The sequence below is a fragment of the Diceros bicornis genome, chromosome 3 (assembly GCF_020826845.1).
Source record: "Diceros bicornis minor isolate mBicDic1 chromosome 3, mDicBic1.mat.cur, whole genome shotgun sequence".
In the NCBI taxonomy this organism is placed as follows: domain Eukaryota; kingdom Metazoa; phylum Chordata; class Mammalia; order Perissodactyla; family Rhinocerotidae; genus Diceros; species Diceros bicornis.
In genome coordinates this window covers 6096297-6108944 of record NC_080742.1, presented here as the reverse complement: position 1 = coordinate 6108944, position 12648 = coordinate 6096297, and the positions used below count along the sequence as shown (strand labels likewise).

At 36.7% G+C, this 12648-nt stretch overlaps 1 long non-coding RNA gene across 3 annotated transcripts in view; it reads left to right on the top strand.

Annotated features, from left to right (window-relative positions):
* Nucleotides 1-11800, top strand: part of LOC131423026 (uncharacterized) — a 41743-nt gene extending 29943 nt beyond the window's left edge. For 2 of the 3 annotated variants that reach the window (XR_009224184.1, XR_009224185.1), the window contains exons 3-5: nucleotides 10190-10312; nucleotides 10945-11038; nucleotides 11562-11800. This is a non-coding gene — a long non-coding RNA (uncharacterized LOC131423026). Of the gene's footprint in view, nucleotides 1-10184; nucleotides 10313-10944; nucleotides 11039-11561 lie in introns of all 3 variants that reach the window. The other variant, XR_009224183.1, reaches the window with a different exon arrangement.
* The last annotated feature ends 848 nt before the right edge of the window (nucleotides 11801-12648 follow it).

The window sequence follows — 12648 nt, the reverse complement described above, 5'->3', positions numbered from 1 at the left end:
GAGCTTTTGACTAGATCTTTTTTTTTTTTTTCCTTTTCTCACAGGATTTCCTCTTATTTGGGTTGACTTCACTTTAGGATAAGAATATTTGTGAGAAACTATTTGCCAGTTGTGAATTAGGGAGTGTGAAATATGTTATCTTAAGATATGAGAAATGAAAATCTTTAATTTCTGAAGACAAGTCTGTAACTTTTATCCAAAGTATTTGGAGCACACTGGTTTATTATGAATATTAGGAGCATAGTGGTTTTCTTGTTTCTCTTATGTCTTACTTAAGCATTGTTTTCTAATATAAAATTAATACATCACCAATGAGCACAGTCTGAAAATAGAGACATATTTTGAGATGAAATGAAAATAGCAATCCCTCATTTCACCTGGAGGAGAGAATGCCTATTAACATTTTCCCATATTTTCATCAATTCTCTTATCCATACATTATTTTTAGTTAAAACCATACTATGTAGACAATTTTATACACTTGACATTTCAAGTTATTAAAAACGTAACTTATTAAAAAATACAAATTGTCCAAAAACTACACTTTATAGAAATTTGGAGATATTTAAAAAAATAAACTATTGTGCATAATACTACCATCCTGAGGCAACAACTATTAGCATGTTAGTATATTCTCTTTAACTTTTTTGAATACATTTTCCTTTTCCACAGTTGATATAATATTGTATACTTCCCTGTATACACTTTATTATTTTTAATTTTTAATTTATTTATTTGTGAGGAAGATTGGCCCTGAGCTAACATCTGCCAATCCTCCTCTTTTTGCTGAGGAAGACTGGGCTAACATCCATGCCCATCTTCCTCCACTTTATATGGGATGCTGCCACAGCATGGCTTGACAAGCGGTGCATCGGTGCGCGCCCGGGATCCGAACCAGCGAACCCTGGGCCGCCGCAGTGGAGCACGCACACTTAACTGCTTGTGCCACCGGGCCGGCCCTGTATACACTTTATTTTTGATTTATGTTACAGGATTTCCCATATCATTAAAATTTTACATTAAAAATCTCTTCATAAGTGTTTTTAATGGTTGCATCATAGCATAACATAATTTCGTAAACTATATGGAACTTAATTTTTTAATGGTGTTTGCTTACAAGTAAACTTTGGGAGGGTTTATTCCATTTGACTGTGTAAAATGGGAATTCTTTAAGAGGCAAGTGAATAAAGGGTATACCAGGTAACTGGGAATGCAGGAAGAGTTCTGGGGGCAGGGCCAGGTAGCCATGTGTGAAGGGAGGACAGCTGGAGCAAGTGCTGGGGAGTGTTTGAGTCCATCCAGCACAGTGAACTGCTGCAGGACACCAATCTGTCTTCCAAGAGTTCTCGTGCCAGCAGACCACAGAGCTGAGTAAGAGTGCCCAGAATTGCTTCATTCGTTTTTAAGTGCAGTTTTGTAATCTAAAATATTGCATTGTAAAGCTGGAGGGATTGACTTGGTCTGCAACACCTCAACAAGTTGTCATGCTGTGGAAAGAGAAACTTTTAAAGTAAAGGTACAGTGTTTTCCACAAAGACCAAGGATGTCAACATGAGGTTACTCAAAGGTCAGCATTGACTTCGGTTTGTTCTAAACCCAGAGGATGAATTTGGCAGATTGAAGGGTTTATCTTGGATAGTGAAATTAGATATACATTAGTACCTTTCTTTTCACTGTAATTTTTCCTTCAAAATGTTTTAATATTACGAGGTGTCCACCACTGCTTTTATTGGCTATCAAACTATTGTCAGAAAAAGTTAATCATTGTAAATTTGCCAGTCACTGTGGTGTTTTGACAGCTTTACTGTCTAGGTACTTTCTCCTTCCTTCCTCCCTCCCTCCCTCCCTTCCGTCCCGTCCTTCCCTCTTTCCCTCCCTTCCTTCCCGCCCTTTCTTCCTTCCTTCTTTTCTTCTTTCCTTTCTTCCCTCCCTTTGTTTTTTTCTTTTCTTTAGATTCATGGTATAAAATCCTTCCTCTATTTAGAAATATGAAATATGCAAGAAATATGATTAAAAAAAAAAAATTAAGGTAACTTTCTTTTACCCAAAACTTTAGGAAGTGGGAACTCTGCCTTTCATTTGGTGAGGAAGGCCTGTTGAGTGAAGAGGGACCTTTGTACAGGGTCTGCTCACTAACACAGTCACACTGGTTAGAGAAGTGGGTGGTGCCCAGCTAACTCTGGGTCCCCACCATGAGTTGTAGCAATGCATTCTTCTGGTTATAGTTCCCTCACTACTAATCACAAATGGAAAATGGATGTTGAATAAAATTAAGCTGTTAAAAGTAAAAGTTGTAAATAAATAAAACGTGAGCAGACGCATGCAAAAGAATGAAAGCAGACCATTATCTTACACCATATACAAAAATTAACTCCAAATGGATTACAGACTTGAATGTAAGACCTGAAACCATAAAACTCCTAGAGGAAAACCTGGGCAGTACTCTCTTTGACATCAGTCTTAGCAGTATCTTTTTGAATATCATGTCTCCCCAGGAAAGGGAAACAAAAGAAAAAGTAAGAAATAGGATGACATCAAACTAAAAAGCTTCTGCGTGGCAAAGGAAACCATCAACAAAACAAAAAGACAAGCCACCAACTGGTAGAAAATATTTGCAAATCATATATCAGATAAGGCGTTAATATCCAAAATATATAAAGAACTCATACAACTTAACAACAAAAAAAACAAACATCCCAATTAAAAAATGGGCAGAGGATTTGAACAGACGTTTTTCCAAAGAAGATATACAGATGGCCAACAGGCACATAAAAAGATGTTCAACAGCAGTAATTATTAGGGAAGTGCAAATGAAAACCACAACAAGATATCACCTCACACCTGTCAGAATGGTTATTATTAAAAAGATAAGAAATAACAAGTATTGGAGGGGATGTGGAGAAAAGGGCGCAGCACTTTGGAAAACTGTATGGAGATTCTTCAAAAAATTAAAAATAGAACTACTCTTTGATCCAGCTATTCCATTTCTGGGTTTTTATCCAAAGAATATGAAAACGCTAATTCAAAAAGATATATGCATCCCTATGTTTATTGCAGCATTATTCACAATAGCCAAGACTTGAAAACAACCTAAGTGTCCATCGACAGACAAATGGATAAAGAAGATGTGGTATATATATCCAATGGAATACCACTCAGCCATAAACAAACATGAAGTCTTGCCATTTGCGACAACATGGATGGACCTTGAGGGTATTATGCTAAGTGAAATAAATCAGACGGAGAAAGCCAGGTACTGTCTGATTTCACTCATGTGGAAGATAAACAACAACAAACAAACACATAGATACAAAGAATAGATTGGTGGTTACCAGAGGAGAAGGGAGTGGGAAGAAGGCAAAAGGGGTAAAGGGGCACATACGCGTGGTGACGGATGGCAGCTAGACTTTTGGTGGTGAACAGGATGCAGTCAATACAGAAGCCAAAATATAATGATGTATACCTGAAATTTATATAATGTTATAAAGCAATGTTACCTCAATAAAAAAATGAATAAAAATTTTGCCAAGTTAAAAAATAACAATAATAATAATAATAAAAGTAGTGGCCCTCTGCTTTTGTTTTGGACTATATGTTGTATACTGGGAGAATTTCTGGTACAATTCATTTTAACTAACAGAACTAAACAAACATAGATTGCCATGTTAAGGATGAGTTAACTGCAAGAAAAATAAACATCATTCTTTTCCCCTCTCCAGCTGTATTAAGGTATAATTGACAAATAAATTTGTAAGATATTTAAAGTATACAACATGATGATTTGATACACATATTCATTTTGAAAGGATTCCTCCCATGAAGTTAACACATACATTACTTCACATATTTACTTTTTGTGTGTGTGAGAACATTTAAATTCTACTCTCATCAAATTTCAATTATACAATGCAGTGTTATCAAATATAGTCACTATGTTATCTATTAGATCCTCAGAGAAAGACAAATACTGCATGGTATCACTTATATGTGGAATCTAAAAAAAAATTGAACTTCTAGAAAAGTGGTTGCCAGGGGCTTGGGTTTGGAGGAAATAGGGAGAGGTTGATAAAACGGTACAAACTTTTAGTTATAAAAACATCATTCTTCTGAAAACATTTATTAGTTCCAAATACAGGCACCAATCTAAGGAATTTAAAGCAAATATCCCCCTAGGAAATAAACCTACTAAAAGATTTACAGGAAAATGTTTTAAAAATATCTTATTGTTTTTTTAATTGATGCATAACTACATCAATTGCATAAAATAAAACTTGCCTTTAGATTTTTTAAAATTCCCCAAATTAAAATGCAATAGAGGCAATGAAAAGTAGACTCAATACTTCAGAAAAATAAACTAGTGAAATAGATGTCTAGCTCTCAAAAGTTTTCTGTAACTTAGAGGGAAAGTTTGAAATAATTTTGATGGAGAAAAGATAAGAGACAAGAAGGAAATACCTAGGAGATCAGCATACTTATAATAAAAATTCTTATTATTCACAAGTTTCGTGAAAAAGGAGCAAAAATTATTAAATCATAGAAAAAAAAATTCCCCGAGTTAAAAATTTGATTTTTAGGATATAGCAGAGGAAAAAATTAATGAAGAGTGTTGGACATAAACATATTTGGGTCAAATATTTTCCTTTCTGATAATGTAAAAATTGTATAAGCATCCAACGGAAAGAAAAATAAGTTACTAGACAAAAGGAGGAAAAAGTTGGGTTAGTGTCAGACATCTCGGTAACAATAAATGCCATTAGACCGTAGAAGTCATGCCTGCAGTTTTCAATAAAAAAATATTCTGAACCCAGAATTCTATACCCATTGAAACTACCATTCTTGTGTGAAAGCAACAGAAACACATTCTCAGTCATGAAGGTTTTACAAAGTATTGTATTTCTTCTAAGTGATTACAAGCCAAATGCTCCAAAGTAAGTAATTAACTTTCTCATATACCAACAGTAACCAGTTAAAACTATAATAGAAAAAGATATTTTTATTAGGCAACAAAAGTATAAAGTAAAATATCTAGGAATACATTTAATGAGAGGCATCACAATATGGTAATATCATCCATTCAGCAAATATTTAATACTGAGTTTCCAACAGTGGGAACATAATTAAGGGACACATAAGAAAATTTGAATAAATGAACACTAGGTTCCTAAATGGGAAAAATCAGCATTGAAAATATATCAGTTCTTCCCCATCTGTTTGTCTGTCTGTGCATCCATCCCTCCATCCATCCATCCATCCATCCATCCATCTATCTATCCTCTATCTACTAATTAAATTCTAACACTGATTATCTTAGAGTTGAGGTAGAGATTGGAGAAAGATTAATATAGAAGAATAAGTGAGCATATAATATGAATGTTTTTTGAAAAAATGAGACTAATTTCTGAGGGGGAGGCACAGAGAATTTTTTTTTTAAATTATAGAACTTTTATAATTAAAATATTCTAGTGCTGATATGAGCCCAGGACAAAAAAGAAATAGAACACGACAAAGTTCAGAAAGAGCACCAAGTGTACATGTGTGTTAGTATTATTTTAGTATTTGATTAAAGTGTCCTTTCAAATTGGTGGGGAGAAATAATGCATTATTCATCTGGATAGTGTTAAGTTTTGGCTACCTGGTGAAAAAAATCATGTAAATGTTAGAAAAATATTGGTGAATATTTCTCTAATCCCTGAGTGAAGAACTTTTTTTAAAGCATAACTCCAAAGTTTAAAAACATAAAGGAAAAGACTGATGGGTTAAACATCCATGGCAGTGACATGTAACTATCCACCAATCTCAACCTCCTCTTTGCATAGTATTGAGTGATTGCTGGGAAGCATCTGTCGATCCAGCTACATTTCCAACATGCTTGCATCAAGGTGAGGCCACATGAGTGTTTCTCACCAAAGGAGTATGAGTATGTGAAGGAGTTACTTCTGGGCCAAGGTGACTATGGAGCTCCTCATTCTCTACAAGTGTTGCCAACTGGATGCATAAGCATCAGACCTGGGGACATTTTGTGGAGTCTCAAAATGAAAAGACTTGGGCCTCACTGCATTCAAGAAGGCTGCCTACTGACCAAGAAATTCTGGCATATCCATACAATAGAGTCTGACTCATCAATAAAATGGAATGAATAGTTAATATGTTATTATTTGTATCAATAGATCATTCCCAATGTCCATCAACAGGTAAATGAAAAATTGTGGTATATAGTTGAACAATCATAATAAGCCTTTTATGTAGAAACTCCTAGGCTTAAAGGAGAGATTAAAACAGTACTAAAAGCACTGCCCACATCTATTTACTTCAAATGATCTCTTTCCAAAATATGCTCTTATTGTCTTATAGGTATAGGTCAATTGGTTAGACCATACAAAGGAGGCCAAAACAAAATTCTGCACTCCTTTTGTCGTCCACTTAGCTTGGTCTCATGTTGCTCATCTGGCAAATGGAGATAATAAACCTGTAGGGTTTATGTGAGTTCAGAAATAAAGTTAATGAAGTAACTAACACATAGTAGATAATAAATAAAGGCAGATAAAAGTATTATCATTATTAGTGTTGTTATGACAACACTTTCTTGTCAATTGATTCAAAAAATACTTTTTGATTTTGAGAGTATGTGCATGAATCTTCCTTTCTCAGGATATTAGGCTTAAGTTTTGGTGTTGAAAAAAAGGCTATTAATAAAATGAGTAATAATGAGTTTTGGTTGAGGCTGAATCTTTTTCTTAGATCTGTTTGAAGTTGGTTGTCCTTGGAGGTCCATTATGCTTTACACTGGGGAAAGAAAAGCCATTTCCTTTCAAAGGTTCTGCCATGTTTCATAGTGATTTGATTCATACCTAGAGCTCAGAAAGGGACAAGATTAAGATGGGTGAGATTGAGGATGGATATTGACATGGGAAGGACTGAAGTCAGGCTCAAGGTCACTTCTAGCTGTAAAGTCTCTCAGTGCATTCTCTCTTAAAAAAATGTTTTTATTTTCCAAAACACTCCCCTCAAATGGCTGTGATCATTATTCTGGGAATATTCAGTGCCATTTCACACATAAGTAGACATGTCAGGTTGTAGTAATCTCTGGAATAACCCTACAGACATCAACTCCTCTTTCTATATACCTTTTCTTTGTGATTGCACCGGCCATTCACCCAGTCTTCATAACAGAAAACATGAAGTCAACCTCACCTCTCTGTTTTTTTCTCACACAAACACACATACACACACAGACATAGACACAGACACACATACTTACCCATTAATTCACCAAGGTGCTTCAGTCCAAGATCTTTCCATGCCCACTGCCACTCTCCAACTCCGGGACACTCTCATCTACCTGCTAGATTACTTTTCTTCCTTCCAGTCTTGTCCTCACTCAAGTCTGTCCTCCACACTGCAGCCAGAGTATTCTTCTGAAAATGCAAGTCTGATCATATCATTTCCCTGCTTAAAATATTAAATGGCTTTCCATTTCTAGCATTCAAAAATCTCAGCATACTTGAAATTGCTTGCTTACCTCTCTGACTTACCCCTTCTCTGTTGGCCCTCTTATGCTTGTCCCCACCCTTATTTAAATACTTCCTGTCACCTGAAGATGCTGGTGCCTCTTAGCCTCTGGGTCTTTTCATGTGCTGTTTCCTTTGCCTGGAACACAGTATTCTGATGGCCAAGGATTGTCATTTGGGTCATTGTGATGGTGAATTTTATGTGCTAACTTGATTGTGCTAAGGGATGCCCAGATGGTAAAACATTATTTCTGGGTGTGTCTGTGGGGAGTTTCTGGAAGAGATTAGCATTGAATTGGTAGACTGGGTAAAGAAAACTACGCTTGCCAATGTGGGTGGGCATCATCAAATAGGTTGAGGGCCTGAATAGAACAAGAAGGCTAAGGAAAAGTGAATTTGCTCTCTTAGCTGGGACATCCATCTTCTCCTGCCTTTGGACATAGGCACTCCTGGCTCTCCGGCTTTTGGACTTGGACTTGGACTAGGGCTTATACTATTAGCTCCCCTAGTTCTCAGGCCTTCAGACTGGGATTGAATTATACTACTGGTTTTCCTGGTTCTCCAGCTTGCAGCCAGTAGGCTGAACTTCTCAGCCTCTGTAATTGTGTGACCCAATTCCTATAATAAATTTCTGAATAGATGATAGGTAGGTAGGTAGGTAGGTAGATAGATAGATAGATAGATAGATATAGATCTCTCTATCTCTTTCTCTCTCTCTCTATATATATGTATCTCCTATTGGTTCTGTTTCTCTGGAGAACCCTAATACAGTCACAAACCTCAATACAAATGTGTCTTAGGTTCCTTTAGTTGTATGTAACACCAAGAAACACTCACACACACAGGTCCAACTCATAAGCTGCTTTTACTGCCAGCTCCTTCACCCAGAGAGGAAGGAGTTCCCTGGAGCCAGAAGGTGTGGCCCAAAGAAGAAGGACTGCACTTCCTTTCTGTGCAGCTCACTGGGAAAGCTGTCGTTCCTATTGGTCCCCACTAAATGTGCCCAGCTGGTTTACCTCTCTGATTCAACTTCATCCGTTATTTATACATATTAAAAATTCAAACCAACACTTACAATATCATAACAAGCACTTAATTTTTTTAGTCCTGGAAATTTCTACTAATTTAGCCAATCCTATGCTGATCATCTAAAAGGAATCTCAGCTCAAAGTTAATAAAAAGCGAGGGAGCCAGATCCAAAAGGAATTTCTCAGAATTCCTACTGATTGAGCATTCTCCACTCCTCCACTGCGGAACTGGTTATGCCTTACTTATCCCTGGGCCCTTAGTTTTGATGTCTCTTTCTCCTGGAAAAATTCCCTGACCACCCACCCTTGGTCTTGTTAGGTTCCCCCACCAAGTACTTCCTTCTGACATTCTCCACGCTATTACTGTTTCTTGCCTGTGCGCTGAGCTTCCTGAAGGCAGAGTGTGTATTTGTCAAGGCCCTCACTGTATCCACAGAACCTGGCATATGGTGGCTATACAATAAATATAGCTGAACAAATAAATACAACAAACTGTGGCAAGAATAGAGATTGCATTAAAAGTTTATCTCCACTTTTCCCCTTTATCCCCAGGAGACCCCATCCTCCAGAATTTAAAGAAGAAAGTTGAACCCTTCTCCCATTAAGCCTATCTTAAAAGCTGCTTTTAGAAACTCCAGTGCACACTCACACACCATTATATGTTATTTCAGGCTGGTGTAATAATAAAACTGTCAATCCTATGAATAAGAACTGTTTCTTTACTTGGATTCTTGCTCATGTTCGTGTATATTTATGTATTACTAGAAAAGCAGCATTCTTAAGATTTCTTAGATTGTTTTGATAAGATATGACTCTACTTTTCCCAGCCTTTCTTATTATAAGAATCTTTAACAAGCTCTTTAAACAGTTTGCACATGCTACCTTACATTTTTATGTGATGTAAAGTATAGTGGAATCCTTTTTTTTTAAAAGGATTTTTTAATATAATGTTTAAATAATGAAACTATTTCTGCTTATGTAATGCTATTTGTGCAAATAGACTAGTTGTCAATATTTATGCATGGAAAATACACCAATTCTTTAGTTTCTGGTGAGGAATAATTATCAATGATTATTATTTATAGGGCAGAATTTTTAAACCATGAATCTTTAATTTAAAATACTTCTTTATTTAGGGGTGTTAACTATAAGAGCCTTTCGTTGTTGTTAAAATAAGGTTCTGATGTTTGCTAGTCTAATAATTTGTTTAATGCCTAAATTCATGTGACCTTTAAAAAAATTAGTTTAAACCATTAAGAGAAGATGTGCGGCTTTACAAAGGGTGAGTCTTGTAAGACCACGGTGAGCAGCCAGCTCCTGGGTGCCCTGTCTCTATCAGCCCCATTACTGCTTTTGCTTTATTGATCTTAGCTAGAAAAGTGAGCAAAAGGTATCAGCTTTTCGTGGCCATTGCAGGCTGCTTTGCACAGTGTGATTCAGTTATGAAATAGAAACAAGAGTGCTCTCTGTTTCCACTGAAAAATGAAAAACGATAGGGAAAAAAATGGAGACAAAGAAGAAGGGATATATGGAATTTCAGATAGCTGGCTTAGTCTTGGTCATCCCTTCCCCACTCATCTCCCTCCACCATCTTCTCCATGTTCTTCTCCTTCCTGCCATCATTCATTGTGAACTTCTGTTTTGTAAGTCCAGTGGGACCATGGATCATGATGATGAGTCCCTTACCTCCCCATTCACATTCAGATGCTCCATGGGCACAGAATTCCAGTTGACCCACATGTGGGGGAGTTTGATGAGGCTCATCGTGTGAACAAGGTAAGTATGTTATGTTTACAGCTAAGTGGAGGCATTGATAGCCACAAGAGGCCGTGCTTTCTCCTCAAACCAGAAAGAAAGTAATATGGCATTTTAAGACACAAACAATAAGGGATCTTATCATATCGTTTCTTATTCCTGGTACTTCCTTGTAGTAGCCAACCACTTACACTGAAAATGATGGCATAGAAGGAAAGGGAAAAATAGGGCAACCTATAGATCTTTTTCTTTTCTGTCTTTCCTTACTCATCAATAAGCCAAAGGTAGAGAGTGTTGGTAAAATGTGCACATATCAAAAAATAAAATAAGAATAGTTGAGTTAGTTTTGTGTAGCATTTCTACTGTTCTGGTAAGAATGAAATACATATGAACGTGTTAGTTATGGAATATGAATTTCGTAATTTTGGGGATTTCGAAAATAAGAGTTAAATGCTCTTATATTTGCATCTAAAACTCTCATTGCACAATGGTAAAATTCATGCTAATAAGTAAAATGTTTAATTTTTCCTTACTTTAGAGCAACATTGAATAGCAAATAAAAACAACACAATAAGTCAAGAGAGATTGGAGAAAAGGAAAAGACTTTATATTTTAGTACTTGTAATGGCACTTTTTCCTGCTTTTTGAACAAGGTGTCCTGCATTCTCATTTTGCACTGAGCCGCACAAATCATGTAGCTGGCCCTGCTGAGAGAGAAGACAAAGGAAAAATCAGAACTCCACTATGGTAGGCCCAGAAGTGGGCTGTAACCCACTGGCTTCTGTATCTCTTCAGAGTTTTCTAGGTGCCATTCTCCTGCCCTCTTCACTTATAGCCTTGATTTCTCAGCAGCTCCTGAGCTCCTTAGCTCTTTGCTTAGAGAGGCCCTACTTTCTTTGATGCTGGAGCACTCCCTCTACTCTGGATTCTAGTTGTAATTTAGCAACTTCCCAAGGGACCTAGAGATCTCTGGACATTTTGCATTCATGCATTCACTAAGTATATACTCAGAGCCTGTGATATGCCAAGCACTCTCCTATGTGAACTGCTATGGGCTGAATTGTGTCCTTTCAAAATTGATATGTTGAAGCCCTAATCCCCAGTGTGATGGTATTTGGAGATAGGTCCTTTAGGAGGTAACTAGGTTTGATGGGGTCACGAGGGTAGGATCCTCATGATAGGATTACTGCCCTTATAAAAAGAGACCAGAGAGCACTCTCTCCATTTCATAATCTCTCTCTCATTATCTCTTTCTCTGTCTCTTTCCCAGTCATGTGAGGACACAGCAAGAAGGCAGCCATCTGCAAGCCAGGAAGAGGGCTCTTACCAGAACCCAAACATGCTAGCACCCTAGTCTCAGACTTCCCAGCCTCCAGAACAGTGAGAAATAAATGTCTGTTGTTTAAGCTGCCCAGTTTACGGTATTTTGTTATAGCAACCTGAGCTGACTAAGACATGAACAAATGTAGTGCCTGCCTTTGTGGTAGAAATAAACATTAATGAAATAAACAGAAAATTAAATACAAAATGAAACTGTAGAAAGTGTTATAAAGAAAAATAACAGGGTGCCAAGGAAAAATAAGAGAATGACCTGATTAAATTGGGGTGTCATAGAAAGATGATGATGATTTAGGGAACAGTGCTCTAGGCAGAAGGAACAACATGTGCGAAAGTAGAAAGAGTTTTTGTATGGAGAAATCTGACAGAAGGCTTGTGTGCCTGTAAGTGTAAACACCAGAGGAGAACTGTGGTGGAATCCTGTTGTGCTTTTTTTTCTTAACTTCTGTTTTATTTTATACCTTTTATATAGCTGTAACTATGTGTGATGAATAAATGAAGTACAGAGTAACCACAATTTCTGGACTTGAAACCGAAGCACAAAATCAGTGAAGTGCAAATGTCCACAAGGATTTTGACACTTTGTTTGTGGTATGGGGCAAGCTCCTTTTCTCTTTGTACATTGGTTATTTTATCAGAACACGTATATAACAATAGCTACTTTAAATGAGAGACAATACAAATGAAGCCCCTGACATGGGCCTCACAAAGAATAGGTGCTCAATCAATGATAGCTAATATCAACATATTATGAGAAGGTCAGAACAGAATGTTTGAATCTTAACTGCCTCCTAACAGCCCGGAATCCATAGTTATGTGCTTTTTAGCTATTACATGACTTGGTTGATATCATCTCTCTCTTATTGTTACTGAATACCAACATTGCATGTTTAGTATTGGTGTAAGCCAAATATTCTCTTAAAGAAATTTGGAAAGCATGTACATTGTAAATTCAATTTCAAAAACTAACACTAAGTAACTGAATCAACCCTACCACTCTAAAACTTGGATGCACACTG